The 13,536-nt window shown below is 42.8% G+C and overlaps 1 non-coding gene across 1 annotated transcript; it reads left to right on the top strand.

Annotated features, from left to right (window-relative positions):
• The first annotated feature begins 3,601 nt into the window (after positions 1-3,601).
• LOC113945641 lies at positions 3,602-3,763 on the top strand. The gene has a single exon (XR_003527146.1). It is a non-coding gene; the product is annotated as a U1 spliceosomal RNA (small nuclear RNA).
• Positions 3,764-13,536: the final 9,773 nt, after the last annotated feature.

The following is a 13,536-nucleotide window of genomic DNA, read 5'->3' as shown; positions in this document are numbered from 1 at the left end:
ACCCAAAGCCACACTCACTCTCACTCAGGGGGACCCAGAAGGTGGGTTCTCCTCACCCAAAGGTTGAAGGATCACTCATGGATATCCAATAGAAAAAATACTTACCTGGTGGGGGTAAAGACAGTCCTGGTCAGTCTCCTCGTGTGCCATCCCAGTCCCAGCAGAGGTTTTCCCTCGCAGACCCACTGGACTGCAAAGGAACAGGAATTCATGCTGCAAAAGCAACGAGATTCCCATCAGCAGCCATTCCTCGGTGTGCTTTGCCCTCTGGGGTATTTTTAGCTACAAGGTTTATGAAACCCATTCTCTTCAATAAAACAGCATTTTAAAAAATTAAGCAGAACACAAAGCACATGTGCAGAGTTCTGTGAGCCAACTGCAACATCTGGAAGTAAATCTGTCTGTCTTCAGGTAGTGATTACAGCCTGCCCTCACTGTATCCATGAGCTTCCTCCCCTGGGAGGCCTGCCCAGCAATGGGACAAGGGCATGAATTTGATGACCCGGGCTTTGAATTGGCAATTGTGGACTGGAAGTCCCAAGAACTTCTGGAGCACCATCCTGTGGTGCAAAGGCACCCTAAGGCAGCCTCCCTAAGGCAGCCCATTGGGCTAAACATATAAATTCACATAAGAACACATGATTATAGAGGTCTGGAGCATGTCCCCTGTGGAGACAGGCTGAGAGAGTTGGGGTTGTTCAGCCTGGAGAAGTGGAGGCTCTGGAGAGACCTTAAAGCCCCTTGCAGTACCTAAAGGGGCTCCAAGAGAGCTGGAGAGGGACTTCTGACAAGGGCATGTAGTGACAGGACAAGAGGGAATGGCTTCAAACTGACAGAGTGCACGTTTAGATTAGATGTAAGGAAGAAGTTCTCTACTGTGAGGGTGGTGAGGCCCTGGCACAGGTTGCCCAGAGAAGCTGTGGATGCCCCATCCTTGGAAGTGTTCAAGGCCAGGTGTGACTCGGCTTGAAGCAACCTGGTCCAGGGGAGGATGTCCCTGCCCATGGTGGAGGGTTGGAACTAGATGATCTTTAAGGTCTCTTCCAACTCAAACCATTCTGTGATTTGGTGGCACAGCTACAGCCCTGAAGAGCTTGACTTGGGCTTTACAAAATTATGCATTCTGTGAACCCAAAAGACCGCAGTTAGTAGAATTTTCTTAGTCCTTAAATAATTTTTAAAACTGGTTTTGGACTATTCTTTTCCAAGCTGTGTTTGTGCTATAGGTTTGGCTTAGTTCCTGTGGTGTGTAGGATTTCCAGCATATTTTCTGTGGCATATGGCATTTCCACTTCTGCTTGCAGATCGTTTTCAAGGCACATGAGCTAATGGGTGTTTTTCTGTGTCCCTCAAAATATGAACCATTTATGCACAGGCATGTACCTGGAGAGTGAGCAGCTCAGAAGATCCTGCAGGTATCCAACAAACACAAACCTGTCTATTGGTCTTAAATTTAAACATCTGCCTGTTCAGCCTCTGAGACTTGTCACTTCTGAAACCTACTGTAGTCATTACAAAGGATATCACTTCAAATACCTGATTTGAGATGAAGTGCTTATAGGACTATGAACAATAGCTGGCAGATGGCTATTCTTTACAGTATCATGAAGTACATCAATATTTTATAAGCTTAAATGCCCTCAGCTGCTGTACCACCTGCCAGGTCTGCTTTTGTTTACTTTCCCCAAAATGCAAGTGCTGGGTGACTGTTTCAGGAGCTACTTCCAGCCTGTCACTTGCCTGATCATGCCCTGGACATTTCCAGGAGCTTTGCATCCCCCAGCTCTGCAAAACTGATGATTTAGGCAGAGGTTTGCCTGTACAGCATCAGCCACCATCCGATCTGGAAACACTGCATTGCACAGGAAGGGCTGTGCTGAAAGCAGGGATGGGAGTGGGACTTGGAGCAGGAGGGTTTGCCCTTTGCTTCACTATTGAGTGCTGATGTCATTTTTCTGGCTGCCTAAAGGACTGTTTTCCTTTCCATTGGGGTTGTTCCCTTGCCCTCACCCAGTCCCATTGTCTGCAGGCTCCCTTGGTTTGCTGAGGTTCAGGTTTCACCCATTCAGGCCTCTCTTCCTGCTTTCGGTGACTCCTGCCATGGGAATCAGACTTGAATGTGTGCAGTGCTTGCTGCCTGATGAAAGGGCATATTTCTGTCCCCTCTGTCTGTCAAGCAGATTTTCTTGATCTCCTTCCTTTTTTCCCAAATTTTCTGTCTCTTCTAGCATTTTCTTGCCTTCTCCCATTCACATCCTTCTGTCTTATTCTTTCTGTTACATCAGTACTCTCTCATTTCTTTCTCTCTCCTTTTATATGTTGATTTAGGTTTCAATACTCTTTATCTATGAAAAGTACACACAGAACAGCATTTAATACACAGTACAAAAAAACTTTTTAAAAATCTCTCTCTTAATACCAAGTAGTTTTTCAGTGAACTGAAAAAACGCACAACACCAAAAATGTGTCACTTCCCTGTATATCCCACATCATAGGAACTTCCCAGAGATCCTTTTCTACATTGAGTACACAGACAATACAAGATGACTGTGCACAGCAAATACAAAAGCCTGGCTGAAGAAGGCACGTGTGGCCCTATCTAAACTGAAGCATAGGATGGGTTTAAAACATGGAGTATTTTCCTGAATCTGAATTTTAGGTTCTTGTTAACAGGATTTCATCCTGCTCCCACAGCAGAAGGAGAAGGGATTTGGTGAAAGAGAGGGAAAAGCTGTAATCAAATCATACAGCTTTCAAATCAAGGAAAAGTAGAACATAAAACAGAGGAAGAAAAGGAAGGATAAGAAGACAGAAGATTAGATTTTATTGGCAATGATGCACAACAAAACAAAGCATCAGCTTCATCTTTTGTGGTTTTCCAGGACAGTAGCTGAAAGATATGTTTTTGTAAACTGCAGATCTGATGTAGAGTTACAGCAAGACAAGGAACCAGGAATCTCATGACAGTATTTTATAGAGTCAGTGTTCAGAGCACAGTCACTATTAAAGTTTATTATCAGTCACCCATAACCACCAGCGTGTCAGAAGTAACTCAAAGTTAACAGAAATAGAGTAATTTCTTAGACACCAACAAATTTAAAATCCTCAAAGGGATTCATTTTCATGAAGTTACAAGCAAATGAAAATGGGAGCCTGTAATAAAATGTGTCAATGCTCTGTGCTGTGATAGTGTATCCTGCAAAAGGTGTAATTACTTGTCTAATGTAGTGCAAAAGTTAAATCTTTATGACCTTTTCCATTTGCTGCTGAAATGAGCAGAGAAGAGTAAATGACTGATGGAGCAGAAATATGTTCAGTTCGATCAGCTAAAGCTCCTAGTGGAAGATCAAAATCATTTTTTTTCCAGCAGTGTGGCATTTAGAGTCTTCTCCCTGCTCATGCAGAATTTATGTAGCACAACGTGAAATGGGGGATGCAAGTTGGGCTTTGCTTTTTTCCTTCCCCCTCTGCCTTGAGCCATCTGTGTTCGGTCCAGCCTCCTGTTAAGCAGGGTGAAGGTTTCCTACGAAGCCTTAACTGCAGGAATAGCTTACCAGGGAAATGGAAGTCCTGTGGCACTTATCTGTTCCCTAACTGACCCTAACTTACCTGGCAGGGGAGACACCATGATCAGGCAGGTGGTTTTCCCAGGGCGAGGCTCATCCCTTGCACTCCGGGTGTGCTGACCCCTGCGATTTCCCCCAATGCGGGAAACTCGACTTCATAATTTGTGGTAGTTTTTTTTTTTATTTTGAGGAGAGGCTGAGGGAGCTGGGGTTGTTTAGCCTGGAGAAGAGGAGGCTCAGAGGTGACCTCATCACCGTCTATAACTACCTGAAGGGAAGTTCTGGCCAGGTGGGGGTTGGTCTCTTCTCTCAGGCACTCAGCAATAGGACAAGGGGGCACGGGCTTCAGCTCCGCCAGGGGAAATTTAAGTTGGATATCAGGAGAAAATTCTTTACAGAGAGAGTAATCAGGCATTGGAATGGGCTGCCCAGAGAGGTGGTGGATTCACGATCCCTGGAGATTTTTAAACGCAGATTGGACGTGGCACTGAGTGCCATGATCTAGTAAATGGACTGGATTTGGACCAAGGGTTGGACTCGATGATCTCAGAGGTCTTTTCCAACCCAATCGATTCTATGATTCTATGATTCTATGATAGAGTGTAATGAGCCAAGGAGAGGGTGGCCAAGCTGTTTCACACCTGTGAGGAGCAGAGTTTGTTTCCCAGGAAGGGGCCATTGCACAACTGGCACCCAGGATGCCCAAACATGGGACATGAGGTAAGTCACATTCCTGGCTGATGAAGGAGATGTGCTCACAGATCCTGCTGGGGCTGGTGTTTACACCAGGTACCCAGTTTCAGGGAGCCACAGTCCCTGCATACAACCACCATTGCTGATAAAGGCACCCCTCACCTTTGGCAAACAAAGCCAGCTTTAGTCTGTAAAACAGGATGAAGCTTCCCAAACTTCTGGCAAATACCTTTGGAGTGTAAGCATGCTTTATCCTTTTTATGCAAAGAAAAGCTTTCTGAAAGGTGAGGTACCAACCACCAAATAACAGGCTTTTTTTCTCGAAGTTTCCTTACAATCCAATAATTTACTATCGCATCTGGAGTTATTTCTCCTTCCCTAACCTCAAGATAATAAGCAGGATTCAGTCTGACCACACTTCAGATCGATCAACATCATGAAAGGTGGATTTTCTTAAATACTGGGTTGAGGGGAAAGTGAATTTGTGCAAGGACACACATACCTTGAGATATATGAGCCAATCGGCTTAAAATGTTGTTTTGTCCTGACCTGACAAGACTTGCTGTCTGGCAACACATAATCTCTTTGAATGTACTCCCAGAAAGGTGATGGCTGTTTGAAAACCCTTCTGAACTGCAGTTTATCTCGATGGCTGACACCTTAATAGAAACGACAGAGCTCTGCGGGAGCCCCGGGACGAGCAGGTATTAATGGGAGTTTGTGTTGATTTAGGGGAGAAATGGATAAGACTCAGAATCAACTTGTTATAGGTTTTGTGCAGAAGTTTAAAACATTGTGTGTCGAGGATTTCGAAGCAGACACTGCCAATGGGGACTCCTCTTTCAGTGGATAAAGCCACGGGGCTTTGTCCTGCACATCAGGATGTTTTCCTAAGAGCGTCCTGCTCTTATTCGTCTCCGTCAGTGCGATTTAAAGTTGTGCATTTAAGACTCAAGTAAGCTCCTTTGCAAACACTCTTGAGAATGGGATCAAAATGGGAAGAGATTACAAGTAATCTAATTATGTTGCGTTCCATTTGAAATCCTTCAGTGTAAAAATTAAAAGAATACGACACAGCTTTGCAATATGCTGGAGTTCACATGGAAGCGGCATGAGCATGTGGGAGTGAGGCAACATGTGAGAAAATATCATGTGTTGGAAGTTCAGCAACGTTCACTTTAAATAATCTAACCCTGAGGCCTAGAATGGTTTGGTGAACTAAAAATAAATTCTAAGAACTTTACACCCTCTGTCATTAATGTGATGCTGGCCTTTGCCTCTTATTGTCTGGCCACAGCTTATGAAAAAGCTGGAAATCAAGAGATCTTGTATGAAAAAATCAACAGCAAACACAATGTTGGGCAGCAAGGTTGTGCCTGAGCAGCACAGACACTGAGAATTGACATCTATCTGCTCATGGGACGGACAGTGAATGCCTGTTGCTGAATGGTCTGTGCATTTACACCATAAAATTCACCTTCCAGTAAGGGCTGTAAGAACATCCATAGTCACTAGAGACTGTTTTGAGTAATTCTTCATTTCACAGTCTTTCAAAACCACACAAGTTAATTAAATTAACTTTGTAGGACAAGAAGTTGTAGTTTCACTGAAATTGCACCACCTTATGATCCACACTGAATCAGGCCTCAAATTATGGATTGAAAGTCTGATACTCACGTGTTCCAAATGTACTTGGAAGGAGGACCTAGAAAGCCCTGAGGTCTCACTCACCTCATGCATTAAGTGCTTCAGGGGATCTGGTGGGAAGCTCGGGTGTGGTACTTCCCCACCACATCACCACCAGTGCTCCTGATCCATGAGTGATCAAATTCAGAGCTGATTTTGTCATTTAGGTTTTGGAATTAAGGCTGTCCTTCCTAGATTTGGGCCAGAGCACCACCCAAATCCTGAACTGTACTGTGAGGTTCCTCAAAACTGGGACTGTAGAAAGTTCTTCAAAACTTCTTGTCCAGCTCTATTTTTATTATCCTGAGCTATGTCAAAACTGGATTCAGAAAACAGGTTCCTTTTCATTTTGAATTCAATCTACAAGCTTAAGAAGTTTCTACAAAATCCTCTTAAGAAGAAGAAGGTTGGATTTCTCTTCATATTTTCCTCTGATTTTAGAAAATGGATCAAGCTTGAAAATTCAGACCTGCATTTTGCCCTCCACCACAGGACTCACGTTCTAATTCACTGTAAGACTGCAGATCATTTGCCAAGGCTCTTTCTAGCCCAGTTCCAGACATTTGGGCACATCTTGATCTCAAGTTGCAGTCTAGGTCCATCTGATCACAAAACAGCAGTGAGGGAATCCTCATGTTATGGTATGTGCTCTACAACCAAAAGACACAAATACAGTTAAAACAATGAAATAAGTTCTGTACCAGTTGCTGGCCAGATGGTATTGTGAATTGTTATAATTCATCAGCAAAACAGAGGAAGGAAGTGTTTTAAAGCAAGATTATATTATTTTCCTTAAGTTCTTATTATGAAATCTTCCTGAGGTGAACTTTCAAGACTTGAAAACCCTTTCAGAGGGGATGAATGGAACAGGGCAAACCGGAGATTTGCGGGGGAGGAGCTGAAAACAAGGGAAAAGAACAATATGCTGGTGAAATAAAGGAAGAGTCCTTTACCGAGCTTTCAGTTTGGGAAGACAAATGAAGAAAAATACAAGTAACAGGGGGGAAAAGAAAAAGTTGTACATAAAAATATATGGTGTTTCTGTCCTCTTAATAATTCCAGATTGGAAAGCACTCAGGGTCTTCCCTCCCACTGGAGGGAAATAAGCCTGAAAGCTGAGAAAGCAGATAAGGCCAGCAGTGACATATTCACTATATAGGGAGGCTGCAGGATTTAGCAAATTACTTCCAGCAAAGTGCCTCGAGATCCTTAAGAAAAAATGCTGAGAAAAATGCATTTTATTTTTGCTGTCATTTAAGAAACAAAATACATTTGAAAACCATGTGAAAAAATGTGTCTTAAATGAAAATGACCCCTGACCATGAAGTTCACTCCAGTCAAATAAAACACATCCTGTTTTTGTAACTTTTTTATACAAGGCAGATCCTGCTCTGTATAGAATTTCTAGCCAAGGATTTGACCCATAGTTGAAATTTTATTAGAAGCAGGGGAGCAGGTAATGGAAAATACATGGTGCTGCTCCTGCTTCACTTAAGATAAAGGCTGAAATCTGAATTTGGGAAATTATAGAAAATGGAGTAAGTTCATTGTACTGTCTAATTAATTTTTTTATTCTATATCTAATTTTATATATTTTAATTACATATATAATGTCTAATTATTTTTTAAAAAAATTTAATTAAAAAAACTAACTGATCTAAAATTAGTTGGTACGAAGAGTTTAGAAATCCTCTGGCAGGACCAACATAGCCACAGTATCAGTTAATTAAATGACACAAAATGTGTCACTTAAAATACATCCTGGACTTGCCATACAGTCATGGATATCTGTCACAAAAGCTGCATCAGCCTTTCCTTATAATTTTGTTCTGGAACATCTGCATTGAGATAGAAAAGCACAGTCGTGTTGTGTCCTGCACCAGTCACACCCAAGTCTTTTCCATAGGAAGATGGAATCATTGGTGACCCTCCAACACCCTTATTGTGCATAAAAGAATCTTTTTCCTCCTTGTCTAGACTCTGTGGGAGAGCTGGGAAAAGCCTGGCATGTGCAGAGGCTCCGGAGAAGCTGTAGGTATGTGGGGCCACAAGTGTACCTAACCACTGGTTTTGTGAGACTGCTTATCCAGAGGCTGCTGAACTCTGTTCTACAGCCTGTTTCCTGCAGGAAGGCAGCCCAGAGGATCTCCACATCCAGTCTCCAGGTGGGATGGACCTCACTTAACCTGAGGTGTCTGCAGTGTATGTGCCTGTATGCAAACCAGGTGTCTGGGCTCCCACCCTGGGTGCTGGAGGGCACTCAAAGGGCTTGAGGGCACGAGGCAGCTCATTATAAAACACTTACGGGAGACTGGACTGATTCCACTCTAAGCTCCACTGACCAGCTCTCCATTGATTATACTGGAAAACAACTCCATGAGTCCTTGCTCAGGTGTGATCAGCAGTCAGTGAATCCTGAGCCCTATCAAGCTGACAAGCCCCCAGTGCCTGTGACAGCCAGATCCCAGGTCAGCACCTACGTGCAGACGCCTAAATTTAGGTGTCTTAATCTGCTGGCTGAGTCTAACCTTTACATTAGGTAAATGAATCTGCTTCCAGCCAACTTTGTGGAAACACAGGTTTAAAATCCAGATTTGAATGACTTGGATGAAGCAAATGGAGAGAAGTAGAGTGTTTGGAAAATATAATCTGAAGTGCTCTGAGAACTGAGTATAAACCTGTATAAGAACCAAACAGGAATGTGCTCTGTCTGTGTGGGATCTTGTCTTTAAATATACACATTCCTCCTACTCAGCTGCTCAGATGCCAGAACAGGATCTGCATTTGTAGAAATAGATCAGGATCACTCGTCCTTTTCATGATTATAAGCTCATTTTCTATTTTTGAGTAGTAAAAACACACTTTGTCATTGTTCATCGTTACTGACAAGAAAATGTTTACATCAACAATCCTAAAGATTCTTGGTGTTTCTGTTGCAAATGAGAATCAAGGATTTATAGGTTTTAGTGCTTTCAGGCGGTGGCATTGTGTACCCATGTGCTAAACACTTAGCATTTATATAGAGTAAAAAACATCAGGCACCCAGTCTATTTTTGCAAGAGATGGTCTATGTAACTCAATGTTTTCAAGGCTAATTAAAGCATTCTCATGCAATGACAATGAGTGTCAGACAAATACCTTGTAATCAGGCAGCACTCCAAATCTGCTCCTGTGTTCACACTGGATATTGCTGATAATTACCCTCTTCCCAATCATATTATCATACAAAACATAACTGGAAGGGACACTGAAATGGACTCATCCACTGCATTCTCCTACCCTCAGCTGGATTAGCTATTCCTGAAGTTTCTAAGTAAGTACACCTTTTTTAAAAATATATTAAAATAATCTCTTGTTCTTTATGGGTTTTGTTGAGGATTGGACAATATTTGATTTCCTTTTGGGGTATGGGAATTGTTTGGATGAAAGAAATAGGTCAAAAAATCCCCCACACTTCTTGGTTTATTCCGAATCTTGGACAGAATGCAGCTACAAATTACCTGTCCATACAAAGAAAGGAGACTGGCTTTTTTTGTTCCAGCTGTCATGTTTGGACATAACTGGAAAGGGAACATTAGACTTGAGGATATGGAGAGGAGAATTATTCTTCATCTACGTCCTACCTCTTCCTACAAAGAGTAATAAAGTCTCCTAATGATAATAACAGGTGTCCAAGAGCCAGAAAACTATTTCTGAGTAATTTCAAGTCATGCAGGTCTAATAACAGGAACAGAACCAAATTATCCTCTTGGATGCGTGTCAGCCTTTTTTTACAAATGAGTGGAAGCCGTAGGTGTGCAGCTAAGCAGGATGTAGTTCACAGCCTGCAACATTCCTTACACCTGAACCCCTTCCCATGGTGAATCAGTGTGAAGCTATAAAAAGAAAATGGGGATTCCTTGAGACAAATTTTAATCCCTGCTCGAGTAGAAAAGAGCAGATGGAAGAAACAAACAGTGTGTTACAGGAGAACTCCCCCAGCACAGGACAAATCCTGAGGTGGCCTAGAGCTGATATAGTGAAGAAACGAGGGGACATCAAAACATTTTTGGTTTTATATCATGTGATCAATGAGGCTGTGAGCAGCCAGATTTAATTTAAAATCAGCATTAGAGTTGCTTTAGTTTAGCTTGTGTATCCCAGCTTTAGTACCTAAACTTGAAGATCTGGGCCAATATTTTCAACATATTGCTGCAAACATTCGTCTGTGTACTCTGTGTGTTTCACTCCTTAAGTCTGCTTAAAAGGGAAGGTCAGAAAGAGAAAAAAAAAAACTATAGGTGTTCTGTCTCACATCTATAGCGAGAGCAGTCCCCATTTCTGGGGAACTCAGGTCTCAGATGGAGAAGCAGCAAGCCCTGAGAGCAGCTGCTGAGGCAGGAGTGACAGCCACCCCCAGAGCCACTCTGCAGTGCTGGCTCAATGTTCACCATGTTCACTGGGTGTTTGTTCCAGCCCCTGTGCTCAAAATTTCTTACATCAGCTTCATTCCACTCCTGTGACTGTTACTCCCAACAATCCTCTTTTCAGAATCTCTTCTCCTTTCTCTCTTCTTTCTGTTGGTGTTCTCAAATTGACTCACATTACCAAGATCCTACATAACCTGCGTGCTTGCTATCAAATTACAACCTTCACTTCACAAATACGTTCAGCTGCTTTTCTGCAGCTCTGAGCATTTTTGGAGCAGGGAGTAGAGTGTCTTGTAGTGAGGAGCCTTGTACTTAGTCAGCCTTAGGCACTCATGTAATAAACATGATTTACCATCCTAATGTCCCTGTAATTTCACTTCTATAGATTGGTCCAGACCTAGGCAACTGATTAGTGCTAATGTGCACCGAAGAAAAGTAATTGGTGTTCCAGTATCAAAAAGCTGTGCAATTATGTACTTAGGCTGCTCTGCAGTTTTGGGGATCCAAGGTGCTGTCTGAATTCCATTTTGTGCTGTTGTGGCTCTGAGATTGCACAGATATTATTATCATAGAATCACAGAATGGTTTGGGTTGCAAAGGACCTTAAAGATCATCTGGTTCCAATGCAGTTTGGATAGCACTGCATAGCCAAAAGCTGAAAGTAAGTCTTCATGAACTGTCATGAGATGCCACTGCATCAATGCTTGAAAATTGCTGTGCCAGGTCCAGGAAACCTGGTGCCAGTAAAATCCATAAGAATCCAGCCACCAGCTTCAGACAGGACTGGGATTCAGCTGGCTTGCACAGTCAGAAACTCTTCTACCCTCAGCAATTCAAATGAAACATTGTGCCACTGTCAACAACCAAATGTGTATGTTCATGAGAAACATGAAGAACTAGAAAAACTTCACAGCCATAATTAATTCGTAGAATCATATTTCATTTGCCTCAGATGTCCAAATATGTGCTGTTCATCTTCCTGAAGGTTCCTGCTGGGAACAGCAGTGTCAGCTGAGGTGCTCAAGTTCCTAGAGCTGAACACACTAAGCACAAAAGGTACTTCTGAAAGAAGAAATAAAAAAAAGTCATAGAATCACAGAATATCCTGAGTTGGAGGGGACCCACAAGCACAACAATCACTGAAGTCCAAATTTAAATAAATTACTACCTAGAAATGGCCTTCTTTTGCCTGCTCCAGAACTAAGCACATAAATACCAATGAAGGAGAAATGCAGGTGGCCATGTTTAAAAATAAGTGATATATTAAACTACATTATTTTGAAGAGACCTAGCCAAACCCTCGTGTTTGCATACTGTACAGATCTAATTGGACAAATCATGTACCCTTATTTAAGTAGGATGTAAATTGAGGAAGCATTTGATTTCCTTGCCTCTGGTGAAAAGGGAGGTGGAAATTGGCTTGCACATTTCTCTTCTGCTGCCTTGTGAAACCCAAGCAAAAGTTTCTATCACGAGTGGTGTGAAAAAATGAAAATAAAAACAAAGATAAACTAGTCAGTTGGCTGTTTAAAATAAATGGAAGTCTAAAAATTCACTAATGGAATTAGTTCATTAAAATATTCACTGGTAATTTGTACATCCATTGCCATGTTATGAATCTTTGCAGTACTAATTGGTTCAGCTCTCAATAAAACAGAAGAATAATGATGAAAATCTCTAGGTTACTGTAGTTGATTTTGTGCAGGAGGCTGTTCATGAAAACAGCAGTGTAATTTTAAATGTAGGAGTTTAACATGATCGTGAGGGTTATTTTAGCCTGGTTTCCTGTGGAAATGTGATCAGACTGTTTGTCTCCTGCTCCATTTGACAGCAGGTTGGGGTTCTCAGTGATATTTTGTATCCACCTCTCCTAAGAACAGTGATGGCTGGACAGGAACTGGAGACCCAAATTACCACCTCGAATAAGAGAAGAGCCACAGCCTTTGCTGGGCACTCAAGTGTTGTGTTCGACCTGCAAAACCCCAACCTCCTCACACCACAGCAGGTGTGCTCTGTGAATGGTGGGGAGGAACGGGAGGAACAGTGGGGGAGCGAGAGGGTTGGTGGCAGATGTTGTGTTAGGGGTGTAGCAACTCGGGTTCTTTCTCCAATTACAGAACTAGCAAAGGCTGTTTACTGCTAATTTGAATTCTGCCACGCACTGTCACAGTAACCCGAAGTTCCCCTTATATGTAATCCCTCCCTCTCAGTGTGTCTGTTTGGCACATACACATACACCCTGTGTCTCAGCTTCCTTCCACACCCCATAACTCCTCTCTGAGCGAGAGGCAGGGCTGGGTCTGGCTCCAGGAGATGAGGATCGATGGACACACACGTGCTGATGGATCGGTCGGCAGGTCACACAAGAGAGGTGATCCCTGAGCTTCTGAGCTTCCCTTTCCCTCAAGGTAAGCATTTGTTTCTGTCTTTTTTTCTCCTCAGCAATAATTTTTCCTGCAACCTTTAACATCTCTTCCAATCTCCTTGGCAGATCTGGGGGACTGGCAGACATAATTTGCCGAAGCTTCTTTTTTCCTTCAGAAGTAAAATAATTCTTTATTATAAAAACGCCCCTTTTAATGTGTGGGTTAGCATTCCCTAAATACAGAACAATTTTCTTTCCTCGTTGTGTATTAATGTTTCCTCTGCCTGGAAACAGGAACCACGAGCACTTTGACACAGAGAGTGACAGGATGTTTCTCCACAATATGGGACAGCTGTGTTGGATCAGGCCATCGCCCCTTCCTTAGTGCCAGCACACTGTGAATTTAACATGGGTGGCCTTGATAAGATAAAAGGGCACTGGAAGAGTATCAGGGCAGCTGCACACCCTGAGCCCAAACTGCTGCCTGGCATTTCCTACCATAAAGAAAATACAAATGAGCACTTGGCAGCTTCCCTGGTGACTCCTGGTCCTGCCTCATGGCTGCCACATCTGTCACAGCACGGGGGAGGTAAGATGTAAGGTGAGATAAAGTAAAATATTGAGATAGGGAAGTCACTGCCAACCCATTAATGAGCAGCATTCTGGGTAAAGCCCCTTCCAAGAAATGTTTCACCTGAGGACACATGAAAGCCTCCTCCTCCTCTTGTCCCAGTTTAGCATGGACATGCCCAGCTTCAGCTCCTGACTGAACTAATTTTTTCTGGGACTTTGTAAACCTTTCTACCCGAGGTGGATG

Source organism: Corapipo altera, unplaced genomic scaffold (genome assembly GCF_003945725.1).
Source record: "Corapipo altera isolate COAL_440 unplaced genomic scaffold, ASM394572v1 1b, whole genome shotgun sequence".
NCBI lineage: Eukaryota > Metazoa > Chordata > Aves > Passeriformes > Pipridae > Corapipo > Corapipo altera.
This window is presented reverse-complemented; position numbering and strand designations above follow the sequence as displayed.